This window comes from Crinia signifera, chromosome 6, assembly GCF_055691185.1.
Source record: "Crinia signifera chromosome 6, ASM5569118v1, whole genome shotgun sequence".
Classification (NCBI taxonomy): Eukaryota; Metazoa; Chordata; class Amphibia; order Anura; family Myobatrachidae; genus Crinia; species Crinia signifera.
The window spans coordinates 57,198,892-57,221,168 of NC_139222.1; positions in this window are offsets into that span (position 1 = coordinate 57,198,892).

The following is a 22,277-nucleotide window of genomic DNA, read 5'->3' on the forward strand; positions in this document are numbered from 1 at the left end:
AACCACTGTGCATAAAAATTTGGAAACATGGCATACAGTGTATCATTTGGTGTCTAAGTCATGTTTCCCATGTTTTTCCTTCCCAGATACTAGCCCGTTTGAGTGTTTGGGGCACTTTTTAGCTAAAATCATCCTACGGGGCCTAACTGCATATGCTAAAGCCTGCCTATTTTGAATGGTCTAGTGGCCCCTGCAACCTCCAAAAATATCAGGACTTACTTCCCCAATAACCTGCTAACTCACCCCTGAAATACATACTTATTCACCCTATTTTGTTCATTGGACTCATTTCTCATTTGAAATGCCCATTTTTGGGGAGCCAGAAATGTGCGTCTTTAAAAGGTGATATCTACGATACCCCACTTTTGCGCGTCGGACCTCAACTTTTCCCGTAAACGCAGAAAAACCGCAATTTTCAGGAGAAACGAGACAGACTTCCCCTCCCTCTGCCACCCACCCGCCCAACTGAAAGCCAGCCATTAGACATGCACAGATAGTTCTGAGGGTCTGTCTGTGATGTCATAAAGGGCCTGCTGATCAATGGGCAGCTTTCTGATTGGCTGCTGTATTTTAATTAACAGATGGAAGCTGGCAGCTGATTGGCTGTCTAGCCTAACGTGCTTTACACATCTCCCTGATGGTACCATTGGCTAAGACTCCACCTCAGCTCATTGGGTAATGAAAGATTTAGAACAATTGATGGATGAAAGCAGGCAGGCCAGCCATTTTGGTACGCTCAGTGGACTTGTTTAATGCAATGCACCTTTGTATATTCACATGCATTCGCTTCATGCTGTAACCACTGTGCATAAAAATTTGGAAACATGGCATACAGTGTATCATTTGGTGTCTAAGTCATGTTTCCCATATTTTCCCTTCCCAGATACAAGCCCGTTTGAGTGTTTGGGGCACTTTTTAGCTAAAATCATCCTACAGGGCCTAACTGCATATGCTAAAGCCTGCCTATTTTGAATGGTGTAGTGGCCCCTGCAACCTCCAAAAATATCAGGACTTACTTCCCCAATAACCTGCTAACTCACCCCTGAAATACATACTTATTCACCCTATTTTGTTCATTGGACTCATTTCTCATTTGAAATGCCCATTTTTGGGGAGCCAGAAATGTGCGTCTTTAAAAGGTGATATCTACGATACCCCACTTTTGCGCGTCGGACCTCAACTTTTCCCGTTAACGCAGAAAAACCGCAATTTTCAGGAGAAACGAGACAGACATCCCCTCCCTCTGCCACCCACCCGCCCAACTGAAAGCCAGCCATTAGACATGCACAGATAGTTCTGAGGGTCTGTCTGTGATGTCATAAAGGGCCTGCTGATCAATGGGCAGCTTTCTGATTGGCTGCTGTATTTGATTGACAGATGGAAGCTGGCAGCTGATTAACTGTCTAGCCTAACGTGCTTTACACATCTCCCTGATGGTACCACTGGCTGAGACTCCACCTCAGCTCAATGGGTAATGAAAAATTTAGAACAATTGGTGGATGAAAGCAGGCAGGCCGGCCATTTTGGAACGCTCATTGGACTTGTTTAATGCAATGCACCTTTGTATATTCACATGCATTCGCTTCATGCTGTAACCACTGTGCATAAAAATTTGGAAACATGGCATACAGTGCATCATTTGGTGTCTAAGTCATGTTTCCCATATTTTCCCTTCCCAGATACTAGCCCGTTTGAGTGTTTGGGGCACTTTTTAGGTAAAATCATCCTACAGGGCCTAACTGCGTATGCTAAAGCCTGCATATATTGAATGGTGTAGTGGCCCCTGCAACCTCCAAAAATATCAGGACTTACTTCCCCAATAACCTGCTAACTCACCCCTGAAATACATACTTATTCACCCTATTTTGTTCATTGGACTCATTTCTCATTTGAAATGCCCATTTTTGGGGAGCCAGAAATGTGCGTCTTTAAAAGGTGATTTCTACGATACCCCACTTTTGCGCGTCGAACCTCAACTTTTCCCGTAAACGCAGAAAAAACGCATTTTTCAGGAGAAACGAGACAGACATCCCCTCCCTCTGACCACCCACCCGCCCAACTGAAAGCCAGCCATTAGACATGCACAGATAGTTCTGAGGGTCTGTCTGTGATGTCACAAAGGGCCTGCTGATCAATGGGCAGCTTTCTGATTGGCTGCTGTATTTGATTGACAGATGGAAGCTAGCAGCTGATTGGCTGTCTAGCCTAAAGTGCTTTACACACCTCCCTGATGGTACCACTGGCTAAGACTCCACCTCAGCTCATTGGGTAATGAAAAATTTAGAACAATTGATGGATGAAAGCAGGCAGGCCGGCCATTTTGGGACGCTCATTGGACTTGTTTAATGCGATGCACCTTTGTATTTTCACATGCATTCGCTTCATGCTGTAACCACTGTGCATAAAAATTGAAAACATGGCATACAGTGTATCATTTGGTGTCTAAGTCATGTTTCCCATGTTTTTCCTTCCCAGATACTAGCCCGTTTGAGTGTTTGGGGCACTTTTTAGCTAAAATCATCCTACGGGGCCTAAATGCATATGCTAAAGCCTGCCTATTTTGAATGGTCTAGTGACCCCTGCAACCTCCAAAAATGTCAGGACTTACTTCCCCAATAACCTGCTAACTCACCCCTGAAATACATACTTATTCACCCTATTTTGTTAATTGGACTCATTTCTCATTTGAAATGCCCATTTTTGGGGGGCCAGAAATGTGCCTCTTTAAAATGTGATTTCTACGATACCCCACTTTTACGCATCGGACCTTAACTTTTCCCGTAAACGCAGAAAAACCGCAATTTTTAGGAGAAACGAGACAGACATCCCCTCCCTCTGCCACCCACCCGCCCAACTGAAAGCTAGCCATTAGACATGCACAGATAGTTCTGAGGGTCTGTCTGTGATGTCATAAAGGGCCTGCTGATCAATGGGCAGCTTTCTGATTGGCTGCTGTATTTGATTGACAGATGAAAGCTGGCAGCTGATTGGCTGTCTAGCCTAAAGTGCTTTACACACCTCCCTGATGGTATCACTGGCTAAGACTCCACCTCAGCTCATTGGGTAATGAAAAATTTAGAACAATTGATGGATGAAAGCAGGCAGGCCGGCCATTTTGGGACGCTCAGTGGACTTGTTTAATGCAATGCACCTTTGTATATTCACATGCATTCGCTTCATGCTGTAACCACTGTGCATAAAAATTTGGAAACATGGCATACAGTGTATCATTTGGTGTCTAAGTCATGTTTCCCATGTTTTTCCTTCCCAGATACTAGCCCGTTTGAGTGTTTGGGGCACTTTTTAGCTAAAATCATCCTACAGGGCCTAACTGCATATGCTAAAGCCTGCCTATTTTGAATGGTGTAGTGGCCCCTGCAACCTTCAAAAATATCAGGACTTACTTCCCCAATAATCTGCTAACTCACCCCTGAAATACATACTTATTCACCCTATTTTGTTCATTGGACTCATTTCTCATTTGAAATGCCCATTTTTGGGGGGCCAGAAATGTGCCTCTTTAAAATGTGATTTCTACGATACCCCACTTTTGCGCGTCGGACCTTAACTTTTCCCGTAAACGCAGAAAAACCGCAATTTTCAGGAGAAACGAGACAGACATCCCCTCCCTCTGCCACCCACCCGCCCAACTGAAAGCCAGCCATTAGACATGCACAGATAGTTCTGAGGGTCTGTCTGTGATGTCATAAAGGGCCTGCTGATCAATGGGCAGCTTTCTGATTGGCTGCTGTATTTGATTGACAGATGGAAGCTGGCAGCTGATTGGCTGTCTAGCCTAAAGTGCTTTACACACCTCCCTGATGGTACCACTGGCTAAGACTCCACCTCAGCTCATTGGGTAATGAAAAATTTAGAACAATTGATGGATGAAAGCAGGCAGGCCGGCCATTTTGGGACGCTCAGTGGACTTGTTTAATGCAATGCACCTTTGTATATTCACATGCATTCGCTTCATGCTGTAACCACTGTGCATAAAAAATTGAAAACATGGCATACAGTGTATCATTTGGTGTCTAAGTCATGTTTCCCATGTTTTTCCTTCCCAGATACTAGCCCGTTTGAGTGTTTGGGGCACTTTTTAGCTAAAATCATCCTACAGGGCCTAACTGCATATGCTAAAGCCTGCCTATTTTGAATGGTGTAGTGGCCCCTGCAACCTCCAAAAATATCAGGACTTACTTCCCCAATAACCTGCTAACTCACCCCTGAAATACATACTTATTCACCCTATTTTGTTCATTGGACTCATTTCTCATTTGAAATGCCCATTTTTGGGGGGCCAGAAATGTGCGTCTTTAAAAGGTGATTTCTACGATACCCCACTTTTGGGCGTCGGACCTCAACTTTTCCCGTAAACGCAGAAAAACCGCAATTTTCAGGAGAAACGAGACAGACATCCCCTCCCTCTGCCACCCACCCGCCCAACTGACAGCCAGCCATTAGACATGCACAGATAGTTCTGAGGGTCTGTCTGTGATGTCATAAAGGGCTGCTGATCAATGGGCAGCTTTCAAATTGGCTGCTGTATTTGATTGACAGATGGAAGCTGGCAGCTGATTGGCTGTCTAGCCTAAAGTGCTTTACACACCTCCCTGATGGTACCACTGGCTAAGACTCCACCTCAGCTCATTGGGTAATGAAAAATTTAGAACAATTGATGGATGAAAGCAGGCAGGCCGGCCATTTTGGGACGCTCAGTGGACTTGTTTAATGCAATGCACCTTTGTATATTCACATGCATTCACTTCATGCTGTAACCACTGTGCATAAAAATTTGGAAACATGACATACAGTGTATCATTTGGTGTCTTAGTCATGTTTCCCATATTTTCCCTTCCCAGATACAAGCCCGTTTGAGTGTTTGGGGCACTTTTTAGCTAAAATCATCCTACAGGGCCTAACTGCATATGCTAAAGCCTGCCTATTTTGAATGGTGTAGTGGCCCCTGCAACCTACAAAAATATCAGGACTTACTTCCCCAATAACCTGCTAACTCACCCCTGAAATACATACTTATTCACCCTATTTTGTTCATTGGACTCATTTCTCATTTGAAATGCCCATTTTTGGGGGGCGATTAATGTGCGTCTTTAAAAGGTGATTTCTACGATACCCCACTTTTGCGCGTCGGACCTCAACTTTTCCCGTAAACGCAGAAAAACCACAATTTTCAGGAGAAACGAGACAGACATCCCCTCCCTCTGCCACCCACCCGCCCAACTGATAGCCAGCCATTAGACATGCACAGATAGTTCTGAGGGTCTGTCTGTGATGTCATAAAGGGCCTGCTGATCAATGGGCAGCTTTCTGATTGGCTGCTGTATTTGATTGACAGATGGAAGCTGGCAGCTGATTGGCTGTCTAGCCTAACGTGCTTTACACATCTCCCTGATGGTACCACTGGCTAAGACTCCACCTCAGCTCATTGGGTAATGAAAAATTTAGAACAATTGATGGATGAAAGCAGGCAGGCCAGCCATTTTGGGACGCTCAGTGGACTTGTTTAATGCAATGCACCTTTGTATATTCACATGCATTCGCTTCATGCTGTAACCACTGTGCATAAAAATTTGGAAACATGGCATACAGTGTATCATTTGGTGTCTAAGTCATGTTTCCCATGTTTTTCCTTCCCAGATACTAGCCCGTTTGAGTGTTTGGGGCACTTTTTAGCTAAAATCATCCTACGGGGCCTAACTGCATATGCTAAAGCCTGCCTATTTTGAATAGTCTAGTGGCCCCTGCAACCTCCAAAAATATCAGGACTTACTTCCCCAATAACCTGCTTACTCACCCCTGAAATACATACTTATTCACCCTATTTTGTTAAATGGACTCATTTCTCATTTGAAATGCCCATTTTTGGTGGGCCAGAAATGTGCATCTTTAAAATGTGATTTCTACGATACCCCACTTTTGCGCGTCGGACCTCAACTTTTCCCGTAAACGCAGAAAAACCGCAATTTTCAGGAGAAACGACACAGACATCCCCTCCCTCTGCCACCCACCCGCCCAACTGATAGCCAGCCATTAGACATGCACAGATAGTTCTGAGGGTCTGTCTGTGATGTCATAAAGGGCCTGCTGATCAATGGGCAGCTTTCTGATTGGCTGCTGTATTTGATTGACAGATGGAAGCTGGCAGCTGATTGGCTGTCTAGCCTAACGTGCTTTACACATCTCCCTGATGGTACCACTGGCTAAGACTCCACCTCAGCTCATTGGGTAATGAAAAATTTAGAACAATTGATGGATGAAAGCAGGCAGGCCGGCCATTTTGGGATGCTCAGTGGACTTGTTTAATGCAATGCACCTTTGTATATTCACATGCATTCGCTTCATGCTGTAACCACTGTGCATAAAAATTTGGAAACATGGCATACAGTGTATCATTTGGTGTCTAAGTCATGTTTCCCATATTTTCCCTTCCCAGATACAAGCCCGTTTGAGTGTTTGGGGCACTTTTTAGCTAAAATCATCCTACGGGGCCTAACTGCATATGCTAAAGCCTGCCTATTTTGAATAGTCTAGTGGCCCCTGCAACCTCCAAAAATATCAGGACTTACTTCCCCAATAACCTGCTTACTCACCCCTGAAATACATACTTATTCACCCTATTTTGTTAAATGGACTCATTTCTCATTTGAAATGCCCATTTTTGGTGGGCCAGAAATGTGCATCTTTAAAATGTGATTTCTACGATACCCCACTTTTGCGCGTCGGACCTCAACTTTTCCCGTAAACGCAGAAAAACCGCAATTTTCAGGAGAAACGACACAGACATCCCCTCCCTCTGCCACCCACCCGCCCAACTGATAGCCAGCCATTAGACATGCACAGATAGTTCTGAGGGTCTGTCTGTGATGTCATAAAGGGCCTGCTGATCAATGGGCAGCTTTCTGATTGGCTGCTGTATTTGATTGACAGATGGAAGCTGGCAGCTGATTGGCTGTCTAGCCTAACGTGCTTTACACATCTCCCTGATGGTACCACTGGCTAAGACTCCACCTCAGCTCATTGGGTAATGAAAAATTTAGAACAATTGATGGATGAAAGCAGGCAGGCCAGCCATTTTGGGATGCTCAGTGGACTTGTTTAATGCAATGCACCTTTGTATATTCACATGCATTCGCTTCATGCTGTAACCACTGTGCATAAAAATTTGGAAACATGGCATACAGTGTATCATTTGGTGTCTAAGTCATGTTTCCCATATTTTCCCTTCCGAGATACAAGCCCGTTTGAGTGTTTGGGGCACTTTTTAGCTAAAATCATCCTACAGGGCCTAACTGCATATGCTAAAGCCTGCCTATTTTGAATGGTGTAGTGGCCCCTGCAACCTCCAAAAATATCAGGACTTACTTCCCCAATAACCTGCTAACTCACCCCTGAAATACATACTTATTCACCCAATTTTGTTCATTGGACTTATTTCTCATTTGAAATGCCCATTTTTGGGGAGCCAGAAATGTGCGTCTTTAAAAGGTGATTTCTACGATACCCCACTTTTGCGCGTCGAACCTCAACTTTTCCCGTAAACGCAGAAAAAATGCAATTTTCAGGAGAAACGAGACAGAAATCCCCTCCCTCTGACCACCCACCCGCCCAACTGAAAGCCAGCCATTAGACATGCACAGATAGTTCTGAGGGTCTGTCTGTGATGTCATAAAGGGCCTGCTGATCAATGGGCAGCTTTCTGATTGGCTGCTGTATTTGATTGACAGATGGAAGCTGGCAGCTGATTGGCTGTCTAGCCTAAATTGCTTTACACACCTCCCTGATGGTACCACTGGCTAAGACTTCACCTCAGCTCATTGGGTAATGAAAAATTTAGAACAATTGATGGATGAAAGCAGGCAGGCCGGCCATTTTGTGACGCTCAGTGGACTTGTTTAATGCAATGCACCTTTGTATATTCACATGCATTCGCTTCATGCTGTAACCACTGTGCATAAAAATTTGGAAACATGGCATACAGTGTATCATTTGGTGTCTAAGTCATGTTTCCCATATTTTCCCTTCCCAGATACAAGCCCGTTTGAGTGTTTGGGGCACTTTTTAGCTAAAATCATCCTACAGGGCCTAACTGCATATACTAAAGCCTGCCTATTTTGAATGGTGTAGTGGCCCCTGCAACCTTCAAAAATATCAGGACTTACTTCCCCAATAACCTGCTAACTCACCCCTGAAATACATACTTATTCACCCTATTTTGTTCATTGGACTCATTTCTCATTTGAAATGCCCATTTTTGGGGGGCGATTAATGTGCGTCTTTAAAAGGTGATTTCTACGATACCCCACTTTTGCGCGTCGGACCTCAACTTTTCCCGTAAACGCAGAAAAAACACAATTTTCAGGAGAAACGAGACAGACATCCCCTCCCTCTGCCACCCACCCGCCCAACTGATAGCCAGCCATTAGACATGCACAGATAGTTCTGAGGGTCTGTCTGTGATGTCATAAAGGGCCTGCTGATCAATGGGCAGCTTTCTGATTGGCTGCTGTATTTGATTGACAGATGGAAGCTGGCAGCTGATTGGCTGTCTAGCCTAACGTGCTTTACAAATCTCCCTGATGGTACCACTGGCTAAGACTCCACCTCAGCTTATTGGGTAATGAAAAATTGAGAACAATTGATGGATGAAAGCAGGCAGGCCAGCCATTTTGGGACGCTCAGTGGACTTGTTTAATGCAATGCACCTTTGTATATTCACATGCATTCGCTTCATGCTGTAACCACTGTGCATAAAAATTTGGAAACATGGCATACAGTGTATCATTTGGTGTCTAAGTCATGTTTCCCATGTTTTTCCTTCCCAGATACTAGCCCGTTTGAGTGTTTGGGGCACTTTTTAGCTAAAATCATCCTACGGGGCCTAACTGCATATGCTAAAGCCTGCCTATTTTGAATGGTCTAGTGGCCCCTGCAACCTCCAAAAATATCAGGACTTACTTCCCCAATAACCTGCTAACTCACCCCTGAAATACATACTTATTCACCCTATTTTGTTCATTGGACTCATTTCTCATTTGAAATGCCCATTTTTGGGGAGCCAGAAATGTGCGTCTTTAAAAGGTGATATCTACGATACCCCACTTTTGCGCGTCGGACCTCAACTTTTCCCGTAAACGCAGAAAAACCGCAATTTTCAGGAGAAACGAGACAGACTTCCCCTCCCTCTGCCACCCACCCGCCCAACTGAAAGCCAGCCATTAGACATGCACAGATAGTTCTGAGGGTCTGTCTGTGATGTCATAAAGGGCCTGCTGATCAATGGGCAGCTTTCTGATTGGCTGCTGTATTTTAATTAACAGATGGAAGCTGGCAGCTGATTGGCTGTCTAGCCTAACGTGCTTTACACATCTCCCTGATGGTACCATTGGCTAAGACTCCACCTCAGCTCATTGGGTAATGAAAGATTTAGAACAATTGATGGATGAAAGCAGGCAGGCCAGCCATTTTGGTACGCTCAGTGGACTTGTTTAATGCAATGCACCTTTGTATATTCACATGCATTCGCTTCATGCTGTAACCACTGTGCATAAAAATTTGGAAACATGGCATACAGTGTATCATTTGGTGTCTAAGTCATGTTTCCCATATTTTCCCTTCCCAGATACAAGCCCGTTTGAGTGTTTGGGGCACTTTTTAGCTAAAATCATCCTACAGGGCCTAACTGCATATGCTAAAGCCTGCCTATTTTGAATGGTGTAGTGGCCCCTGCAACCTCCAAAAATATCAGGACTTACTTCCCCAATAACCTGCTAACTCACTACTGAAATACATACTTATTCACCCTATTTTGTTCATTGGACTCATTTCTCATTTGAAATGCCCATTTTTGGGGAGCCAGAAATGTGCGTCTTTAAAAGGTGATATCTACGATACCCCACTTTTGCGCGTCGGACCTCAACTTTTCCCGTTAACGCAGAAAAACCGCAATTTTCAGGAGAAACGAGACAGACATCCCCTCCCTCTGCCACCCACCCGCCCAACTGAAAGCCAGCCATTAGACATGCACAGATAGTTCTGAGGGTCTGTCTGTGATGTCATAAAGGGCCTGCTGATCAATGGGCAGCTTTCTGATTGGCTGCTGTATTTGATTGACAGATGGAAGCTGGCAGCTGATTAACTGTCTAGCCTAACGTGCTTTACACATCTCCCTGATGGTACCACTGGCTGAGACTCCACCTCAGCTCAATGGGTAATGAAAAATTTAGAACAATTGATGGATGAAAGCAGGCAGGCCGGCCATTTTGGAACGCTCATTGGACTTGTTTAATGCAATGCACCTTTGTATATTCACATGCATTCGCTTCATGCTGTAACCACTGTGCATAAAAATTTGGAAACATGGCATACAGTGCATCATTTGGTGTCTAAGTCATGTTTCCCATATTTTCCCTTCCCAGATACTAGCCCGTTTGAGTGTTTGGGGCACTTTTTAGGTAAAATCATCCTACAGGGCCTAACTGCGTATGCTAAAGCCTGCATATATTGAATGGTGTAGTGGCCCCTGCAACCTCCAAAAATATCAGGACTTACTTCCCCAATAACCTGCTAACTCACCCCTGAAATACATACTTATTCACCCTATTTTGTTCATTGGACTCATTTCTCATTTGAAATGCCCATTTTTGGGGAGCCAGAAATGTGCGTCTTTAAAAGGTGATTTCTACGATACCCCACTTTTGCGCGTCGAACCTCAACTTTTCCCGTAAACGCAGAAAAAACGCATTTTTCAGGAGAAACGAGACAGACATCCCCTCCCTCTGACCACCCACCCGCCCAACTGAAAGCCAGCCATTAGACATGCACAGATAGTTCTGAGGGTCTGTCTGTGATGTCACAAAGGGCCTGCTGATCAATGGGCAGCTTTCTGATTGGCTGCTGTATTTGATTGACAGATGGAAGCTAGCAGCTGATTGGCTGTCTAGCCTAAAGTGCTTTACACACCTCCCTGATGGTACCACTGGCTAAGACTCCACCTCAGCTCATTGGGTAATGAAAAATTTAGAACAATTGATGGATGAAAGCAGGCAGGCCGGCCATTTTGGGACGCTCATTGGACTTGTTTAATGCGATGCACCTTTGTATTTTCACATGCATTCGCTTCATGCTGTAACCACTGTGCATAAAAATTGAAAACATGGCATACAGTGTATCATTTGGTGTCTAAGTCATGTTTCCCATGTTTTTCCTTCCCAGATACTAGCCCGTTTGAGTGTTTGGGGCACTTTTTAGCTAAAATCATCCTACGGGGCCTAAATGCATATGCTAAAGCCTGCCTATTTTGAATGGTCTAGTGACCCCTGCAACCTCCAAAAATGTCAGGACTTACTTCCCCAATAACCTGCTAACTCACCCCTGAAATACATACTTATTCACCCTATTTTGTTAATTGGACTCATTTCTCATTTGAAATGCCCATTTTTGGGGGGCCAGAAATGTGCCTCTTTAAAATGTGATTTCTACGATACCCCACTTTTACGCATCGGACCTTAACTTTTCCCGTAAACGCAGAAAAACCGCAATTTTTAGGAGAAACGAGACAGACATCCCCTCCCTCTGCCACCCACCCGCCCAACTGAAAGCTAGCCATTAGACATGCACAGATAGTTCTGAGGGTCTGTCTGTGATGTCATAAAGGGCCTGCTGATCAATGGGCAGCTTTCTGATTGGCTGCTGTATTTGATTGACAGATGAAAGCTGGCAGCTGATTGGCTGTCTAGCCTAAAGTGCTTTACACACCTCCCTGATGGTATCACTGGCTAAGACTCCACCTCAGCTCATTGGGTAATGAAAAATTTAGAACAATTGATGGATGAAAGCAGGCAGGCCGGCCATTTTGGGACGCTCAGTGGACTTGTTTAATGCAATGCACCTTTGTATATTCACATGCATTCGCTTCATGCTGTAACCACTGTGCATAAAAATTTGGAAACATGGCATACAGTGTATCATTTGGTGTCTAAGTCATGTTTCCCATGTTTTTCCTTCCCAGATACTAGCCCGTTTGAGTGTTTGGGGCACTTTTTAGCTAAAATCATCCTACAGGGCCTAACTGCATATGCTAAAGCCTGCCTATTTTGAATGGTGTAGTGGCCCCTGCAACCTTCAAAAATATCAGGACTTACTTCCCCAATAATCTGCTAACTCACCCCTGAAATACATACTTATTCACCCTATTTTGTTCATTGGACTCATTTCTCATTTGAAATGCCCATTTTTGGGGGGCCAGAAATGTGCCTCTTTAAAATGTGATTTCTACGATACCCCACTTTTGCGCGTCGGACCTTAACTTTTCCCGTAAACGCAGAAAAACCGCAATTTTCAGGAGAAACGAGACAGACATCCCCTCCCTCTGCCACCCACCCGCCCAACTGAAAGCCAGCCATTAGACATGCACAGATAGTTCTGAGGGTCTGTCTGTGATGTCATAAAGGGCCTGCTGATCAATGGGCAGCTTTCTGATTGGCTGCTGTATTTGATTGACAGATGGAAGCTGGCAGCTGATTGGCTGTCTAGCCTAAAGTGCTTTACACACCTCCCTGATGGTACCACTGGCTAAGACTCCACCTCAGCTCATTGGGTAATGAAAAATTTAGAACAATTGATGGATGAAAGCAGGCAGGCCGGCCATTTTGGGACGCTCAGTGGACTTGTTTAATGCAATGCACCTTTGTATATTCACATGCATTCGCTTCATGCTGTAACCACTGTGCATAAAAAATTGAAAACATGGCATACAGTGTATCATTTGGTGTCTAAGTCATGTTTCCCATGTTTTTCCTTCCCAGATACTAGCCCGTTTGAGTGTTTGGGGCACTTTTTAGCTAAAATCATCCTACAGGGCCTAACTGCATATGCTAAAGCCTGCCTATTTTGAATGGTGTAGTGGCCCCTGCAACCTCCAAAAATATCAGGACTTACTTCCCCAATAACCTGCTAACTCACCCCTGAAATACATACTTATTCACCCTATTTTGTTCATTGGACTCATTTCTCATTTGAAATGCCCATTTTTGGGGGGCCAGAAATGTGCGTCTTTAAAAGGTGATTTCTACGATACCCCACTTTTGGGCGTCGGACCTCAACTTTTCCCGTAAACGCAGAAAAACCGCAATTTTCAGGAGAAACGAGACAGACATCCCCTCCCTCTGCCACCCACCCGCCCAACTGACAGCCAGCCATTAGACATGCACAGATAGTTCTGAGGGTCTGTCTGTGATGTCATAAAGGGCTGCTGATCAATGGGCAGCTTTCAAATTGGCTGCTGTATTTGATTGACAGATGGAAGCTGGCAGCTGATTGGCTGTCTAGCCTAAAGTGCTTTACACACCTCCCTGATGGTACCACTGGCTAAGACTCCACCTCAGCTCATTGGGTAATGAAAAATTTAGAACAATTGATGGATGAAAGCAGGCAGGCCGGCCATTTTGGGACGCTCAGTGGACTTGTTTAATGCAATGCACCTTTGTATATTCACATGCATTCACTTCATGCTGTAACCACTGTGCATAAAAATTTGGAAACATGACATACAGTGTATCATTTGGTGTCTTAGTCATGTTTCCCATATTTTCCCTTCCCAGATACAAGCCCGTTTGAGTGTTTGGGGCACTTTTTAGCTAAAATCATCCTACAGGGCCTAACTGCATATGCTAAAGCCTGCCTATTTTGAATGGTGTAGTGGCCCCTGCAACCTACAAAAATATCAGGACTTACTTCCCCAATAACCTGCTAACTCACCCCTGAAATACATACTTATTCACCCTATTTTGTTCATTGGACTCATTTCTCATTTGAAATGCCCATTTTTGGGGGGCGATTAATGTGCGTCTTTAAAAGGTGATTTCTACGATACCCCACTTTTGCGCGTCGGACCTCAACTTTTCCCGTAAACGCAGAAAAACCACAATTTTCAGGAGAAACGAGACAGACATCCCCTCCCTCTGCCACCCACCCGCCCAACTGATAGCCAGCCATTAGACATGCACAGATAGTTCTGAGGGTCTGTCTGTGATGTCATAAAGGGCCTGCTGATCAATGGGCAGCTTTCTGATTGGCTGCTGTATTTGATTGACAGATGGAAGCTGGCAGCTGATTGGCTGTCTAGCCTAACGTGCTTTACACATCTCCCTGATGGTACCACTGGCTAAGACTCCACCTCAGCTCATTGGGTAATGAAAAATTTAGAACAATTGATGGATGAAAGCAGGCAGGCCAGCCATTTTGGGACGCTCAGTGGACTTGTTTAATGCAATGCACCTTTGTATATTCACATGCATTCGCTTCATGCTGTAACCACTGTGCATAAAAATTTGGAAACATGGCATACAGTGTATCATTTGGTGTCTAAGTCATGTTTCCCATGTTTTTCCTTCCCAGATACTAGCCCGTTTGAGTGTTTGGGGCACTTTTTAGCTAAAATCATCCTACGGGGCCTAACTGCATATGCTAAAGCCTGCCTATTTTGAATAGTCTAGTGGCCCCTGCAACCTCCAAAAATATCAGGACTTACTTCCCCAATAACCTGCTTACTCACCCCTGAAATACATACTTATTCACCCTATTTTGTTAAATGGACTCATTTCTCATTTGAAATGCCCATTTTTGGTGGGCCAGAAATGTGCATCTTTAAAATGTGATTTCTACGATACCCCACTTTTGCGCGTCGGACCTCAACTTTTCCCGTAAACGCAGAAAAACCGCAATTTTCAGGAGAAACGACACAGACATCCCCTCCCTCTGCCACCCACCCGCCCAACTGATAGCCAGCCATTAGACATGCACAGATAGTTCTGAGGGTCTGTCTGTGATGTCATAAAGGGCCTGCTGATCAATGGGCAGCTTTCTGATTGGCTGCTGTATTTGATTGACAGATGGAAGCTGGCAGCTGATTGGCTGTCTAGCCTAACGTGCTTTACACATCTCCCTGATGGTACCACTGGCTAAGACTCCACCTCAGCTCATTGGGTAATGAAAAATTTAGAACAATTGATGGATGAAAGCAGGCAGGCCGGCCATTTTGGGATGCTCAGTGGACTTGTTTAATGCAATGCACCTTTGTATATTCACATGCATTCGCTTCATGCTGTAACCACTGTGCATAAAAATTTGGAAACATGGCATACAGTGTATCATTTGGTGTCTAAGTCATGTTTCCCATATTTTCCCTTCCCAGATACAAGCCCGTTTGAGTGTTTGGGGCACTTTTTAGCTAAAATCATCCTACGGGGCCTAACTGCATATGCTAAAGCCTGCCTATTTTGAATAGTCTAGTGGCCCCTGCAACCTCCAAAAATATCAGGACTTACTTCCCCAATAACCTGCTTACTCACCCCTGAAATACATACTTATTCACCCTATTTTGTTAAATGGACTCATTTCTCATTTGAAATGCCCATTTTTGGTGGGCCAGAAATGTGCATCTTTAAAATGTGATTTCTACGATACCCCACTTTTGCGCGTCGGACCTCAACTTTTCCCGTAAACGCAGAAAAACCGCAATTTTCAGGAGAAACGACACAGACATCCCCTCCCTCTGCCACCCACCCGCCCAACTGATAGCCAGCCATTAGACATGCACAGATAGTTCTGAGGGTCTGTCTGTGATGTCATAAAGGGCCTGCTGATCAATGGGCAGCTTTCTGATTGGCTGCTGTATTTGATTGACAGATGGAAGCTGGCAGCTGATTGGCTGTCTAGCCTAACGTGCTTTACACATCTCCCTGATGGTACCACTGGCTAAGACTCCACCTCAGCTCATTGGGTAATGAAAAATTTAGAACAATTGATGGATGAAAGCAGGCAGGCCAGCCATTTTGGGATGCTCAGTGGACTTGTTTAATGCAATGCACCTTTGTATATTCACATGCATTCGCTTCATGCTGTAACCACTGTGCATAAAAATTTGGAAACATGGCATACAGTGTATCATTTGGTGTCTAAGTCATGTTTCCCATATTTTCCCTTCCCAGATACAAGCCCGTTTGAGTGTTTGGGGCACTTTTTAGCTAAAATCATCCTACAGGGCCTAACTGCATATGCTAAAGCCTGCCTATTTTGAATGGTGTAGTGGCCCCTGCAACCTCCAAAAATATCAGGACTTACTTCCCCAATAACCTGCTAACTCACCCCTGAAATACATACTTATTCACCCTATTTTGTTCATTGGACTCATTTCTCATTTGAAATGCCCATTTTTGAGGAGCCAGAAATGTGCGTCTTTAAAAGGTGATATCTACGATACCCCACTTTTGCGCGTCGGACCTCAACTTTTCCCGTAAACGCAGAAAAACCGCAATTTTCAGGAGAAACGAGACAGACATCCCCTCCCTCTGACCACCCACCCGCCCAACTGAAAGCCAGCCATTAGACATGCACAGATAGTTCTGAGGGTCTGTCTGTGATGTCATAAAGGGCCTGCTGATCAATGGGCAGCTTTCTGATTGGCTGCTGTATTTGATTGACAGATGGAAGCTGGCAGCTGATTGGCTGTCTAGCCTAAAGTGCTTTACACACCTCCCTGATGGTACCACTGGCTAAGACTCCACCTCAGCTCATTGGGTAATGAAAAATTTAGAACAATTGATGGATGAAAGCAGGCAGGCCGGCCATTTTGGGACGCTCAGTGGACTTGTTTAATGCAATGCACCTTTGTATATTCACATGCATTCGCTTCATGCTGTAACCACTGTGCATAAAAATTTGGAAACATGGCATACAGTGTATCATTTGGTGTCTAAGTCATGTTTCCCATGTTTTTCCTTCCCAGATACTAGCCCGTTTGAGTGTTTGGGGCACTTTTTAGCTAAAATCATCCTACAGGGCCTAACTGCATATGCTAAAGCCTGCCTATTTTGAATGGTGTAGTGGCCCCTGCAACCTCCAAAAATATCAGGACTTACTTCCCCAATAACCTGCTAACTCACCCCTGAAATACATACTTATTCACCCTATTTTGTTCATTGGACTCATTTCTCATTTGAAATGCCCATTTTTGGGGGGGTCAGAAATGTGCGTCTTTAAAAGGTGATTTCTACGATACCCCACTTTTGCGCGTCGGACCTCAACTTTTCCTGTAAACGCAGAAAAACCGCAATTTTCAGGAGAAACGAGACAGACATCCCCTCCCTCTGCCACCCACCCGCCCAACTGACAGCCAGCCATTAGACATGCACAGATAGTTCTGAGGGTCTGTCTGTGATGTCATAAAGGGCTGCTGATCAATGAGCAGCTTTCAAATTGGCTGCTGTATTTGATTGACAGATGGAAGCTGGCAGCTGATTGGCTGTCTCGCATAACGTGCTTTACACATCTCCCTGATGGTACCACTGGCTAAGACTCCACCTCAGCTCATTGGGTAATGAAAGATTTAGAACAATTGATGGATGAAAGCAGGCCAGCCATTTTGGGACGCTCAGTGGACTTGTTTAATGCAATGCACCTTTGTATATTCACATGCATTCGCTTCATGCTGTAACCACTGTGCATAAAAATTTGGAAACATGGCATACAGTGTATCATTTGGTGTCTAAGTCATGTTTCCCATATTTTCCCTTCCCAGATACAAGCCCGTTTGAGTGTTTGGGGCACTTTTTAGCTAAAATCATCCTACAGGGCCTAACTGCATATGCTAAAGCCTGCCTATTTTGAATGGTGTAGTGGCCCCTGCAACCTCCAAAAATATCAGGACTTACTTCCCCAATAACCTGCTAACTCACCCCTGAAATACATACTTATTCACCCAATTTTGTTCATTGGACTCATTTCTCATTTGAAATGCCCATTTTTGGGGAGCCAGAAATGTGCGTCTTTAAAAGGTGATTTCTACGATACCCCACTTTTGCGCGTCGAACCTCAACTTTTCCCGTAAACGCAGAAAAAATGCAATTTTCAGGAGAAACGAGACAGACATCCCCTCCCTCTGCCACCCACCCGCCCAACTGACAGCCAGCCATTAGACATGCACAGATAGTTCTGAGGGTCTGTCTGTGATGTCATAAAGGGCCTGCTGATCAATGGGCAGCTTTCTGATTGGCTGCTGTATTTGATTGACAGATGGAAGCTGGCAGCTGATTGGCTGTCTAGCCTAACGTGCTTTACACATCTCCCTGATGGTACCACTGGCTAAGACTCCACCTCAGCTCATTGGGTAATGAAAAATTTAGAACAATTGATGGATGAAAGCAGGCAGGCCGGCCATTTTGGGACGCTCATTGGACTTGTTTAATGCAAATCACCTTTGTATTTTCACATGCATTCGCTTCATGCTGTAACCACTGTGCATAAAAATTCGGAAACATGGCATACAGTGTATCATTTGGTGTCTAAGTCATGTTTCCCATATTTTCCCTTCCCAGATACTAGCCCGTTTGTGTGTTTGGGGCACTTTTTAGCTAAAATCATCCTACGGGGCCTAACTGCATATGCTAAAGCCTGCCTATTTTGAATGGTGTAGTGGCCCCTGCAACCTCCAAAAATATCAGGACTTACTTCCCCAATAACGTGCTAACTCACCCCTGAAATACATACTTATTCACCCTATTTTGTTCATTGGACTCATTTCTCATTTGAAATGCCCATTTTTGGGGGGCCAGAAATGTGCGTCTTTAAAAGGTGATTTCTACGATACCCCAGTTTTGCGCGTCGGACCTCAACTTTTCCCGTAAACGCAGAAAAACCGCAATTTCCAGGAGAAACGAGACAGACATCCCCTCCCTCTGCCACCCACCCGCCCAACTGACAGCCAGCCATTAGACATGCACAGATAGTTCTGAGGGTCTGTCTGTGATGTCATAAAGGGCCTGCTGATCAATGGGCTGTTTTCTGATTGGCTGCTGTATTTGATTGACAGATGGAAGCTGGCAGCTGATTGGCTGTCTAGCCTAAAGTGCTTTACACACCTCCCTGATGGTACCACTGGCTAAGACTCCACCTCAGCTCATTGGGTAATGAAAAATTTAGAACAATTGATGGATGAAAGCAGGCAGGCCGGCCATTTTGGGACGCTCATTGGACTTGTTTAATGCAAATCACCTTTGTATTTTCACATGCATTCGCTTCATGCTGTAACCACTGTGCATAAAAATTCGGAAACATGGCATACAGTGTATCATTTGGTGTCTAAGTCATGTTTCCCATATTTTCCCTTCCCAGATACTAGCCCGTTTGTGTGTTTGGGGCACTTTTTAGCTAAAATCATCCTACGGGGCCTAACTGCATATGCTAAAGCCTGCCTATTTTGAATGGTGTAGTGGCCCCTGCAACCTCCAAAAATATCAGGACTTACTTCCCCAATAACCTGCTAACTCACCCCTGAAATACATACTTATTCACCCTATTTTGTTCATTGGACTCATTTCTCATTTGAAATGCCCATTTTTGGGGGGCCAGAAATGTGCGTCTTTAAAAGGTGATTTCTACGATACCCCAGTTTTGCGCGTCGGACCTCAACTTTTCCCGTAAACGCAGAAAAACCGCAATTTCCAGGAGAAACGAGACAGACATCCCCTCCCTCTGCCACCCACCCGCCCAACTGACAGCCAGCCATTAGACATGCACAGATAGTTCTGAGGGTCTGTCTGTGATGTCATAAAGGGCCTGCTGATCAATGGGCTGTTTTCTGATTGGCTGCTGTATTTGATTGACAGATGGAAGCTGGCAGCTGATTGGCTGTCTAGCCTAAAGTGCTTTACACACCTCCCTGATGGTACCACTGGCTAAGACTCCACCTCAGCTCATTGGGTAATGAAAAATTTAGAACAATTGATGGATGAAAGCAGGCAGGCCGGCCATTTTGGGACGCTCATTGGACTTGTTTAATGCAATGCACCTTTGTATTTTCACATGCATTCGCTTCATGCTGTAACCACTGTGCATAAAAATTTGGAAACATGGCATACAGTGTATCATTTGGTGTCTAAGTCATGTTTCCCATATTTTCCCTTTCCAGATACAAGCCCGTTTGAGTGTTTGGGGCACTTTTTAGCTAAAATCATCCTACGGGGCCTAACTGCATATGCTAAAGCCTGCCTATTTTGAATGGTCTTGTGGCCCCTGCAACCTCCAAAAATATCAGGACTTACTTCCCCAATAACCTGCTAACTCACCCCTGAAATACATACTTATTCACCCTATTTTGTTAATTGGACTCATTTCTCATTTGAAATGCCCATTTTTGAGGGGCCTGAAATGTGCGTCTTTAAAAGGTGATTTCTACGATACCCCACTTTTGCGCGTCGGACCTCAACTTTTCCCGTAAACGCAGAAAAACCGCAATTTTCAGGAGAAACGACACAGACATCCCCTCCCTCTGCCACCCACCCGCCCAACTGACAGCCAGCCATTAGACATGCACAGATAGTTCTGAGGGTCTGTCTGTGATGTCATAAAGGGCCTGCTGATCAATGGGCAGCTTTCTGATTGGCTGCTGTATTTGATTGACATATGAAAGCTGGCAGCTGATTGGCTGTCCAGCCTAAAGTGCTTTATACACCTCCCTGATGGTACAACTCGCTAAGACTCCACCTCAGCTCATTGGGTAATGAAAAATTTAGAACAATTGATGGATGAAAGCAGGCAGGCCGGCCATTTTGGGACGCTCAGTGGACTTGTTTAATGCAATGCACCTTTGTATATTCACATGCATTCGCTTCAAGCTGTAACCACTGTGCATAAAAATTTGGAAACATGGCATACAGTGTATCATTTGGTGTCTAATTCATGTTTCCCATATTTTCCCTTCCCAGATACAAGCCTGTTTGAGTGTATGGGGCACTTTTTAGCTAAAATCATCCTACAGGGCCTAACTGCATATGCTAAAGCCTGCCTATTTTGAATGGTCTAGTGGCCCCTGCAACCTCCAAAAATATCAGGACTTACTTCCCCAATAACCTGCTAACTCACCCCAGAAATACATACTTATTCACCCTATTTTGTTAATTGGACTCATTTCTCATTTGAAATGCCCATTTTTGGGGGGCGAGTAATGTGCGTCTTTAAAAGGTGCATTCTACGATACCCCACTTTTGCGCGTCGGACCTCAACTTTTCCCGTAAACGCAGAAAAAACGCAATTTTCAGGAGAAACGAGACAGACATCCCCTCCCTCTGCCACCCACCCGCCCAACTGATAGCCAGCCATTAGACATGCACAGATAGTTCTGAGGGTCTGTCTGTGATGTCATAAATGGCCTGCTGATCAATGGGCAGCTTTCTGATTGGCTGCTGTATTTGATTGACAGATGGAAGCTGGCAGCTGATTGGCTGTCTAGCCTAAAGTGCTTTACACATCTCCCTGATGGTACCACTGGCTAAGACTCCACCTCAGCTCATTGGGTAATGAAAAATTTAGAACAATTGATGGATGAAATCAGGCAGGCCGGCCATTTTGGGACGCTCATTGGACTTGTTTAATGCAATGCACCTTTGTATATTCACATGCATTCGCTTCATGCTGTAACCACTGTGCATAAAAATTTGTAAACATGGCATACAGTGTATCATTTGGTGTCTAAGTCATGTTTCCCATTTTTTCCCTTCCCAGATACAAGCCTGTTTGAGTGTTTGGGGCACTTTTTAGCTAAAATCATCCTACAGGGCCTAACTGCATATACTAAAGCCTGCCTATTTTGAATGGTGTAGTGGCCCCTGCAACCTCCAAAAATATCAGGACTTACTTCCCCAATAACCTGCTAACTCACCCCTGAAATACATACTTATTCACCCTATTTTGTTCATTGGACTCATTTCTCATTTGAAATGCCAATTTTTTTTGGGGGGGGGGCAGAAATGTGCGTCTTTAAAAGGTGATTTCTACGATACCCCACTTTTGCGCGTCGGACCTCAACTTTTCCCGTAAACGCAGAAAAACCGCAATTTTCAGGAGAAACGAGACAGACATCCCCTCCCTCTGCCACCCACCCGCCCAACTGATAGCCAGCCATTAGACATGCACAGATAGTTCTGAGGGTCTGTCTGTGATGTCATAAAGGGCCTGCTGATCAATGGGCAGCTTTCTGATTGGCTGCTGTATTTGATTGACAGATGGAAGCTGGCAGCTGATTGGCTGTCTAGCCTAAAGTGCTTTACACATCTCCCTGATGGTACCACTGGCTAAGACTCCACCTCAGCTCATTGGGTAATGAAAAATTTAGAACAATTGATGGATGAAAGCAGGCAGGCCAGCCATTTTGGGACGCTCAGTGGACTTGTTTAATGCAATGCACCTTTGTATATTCACATGCA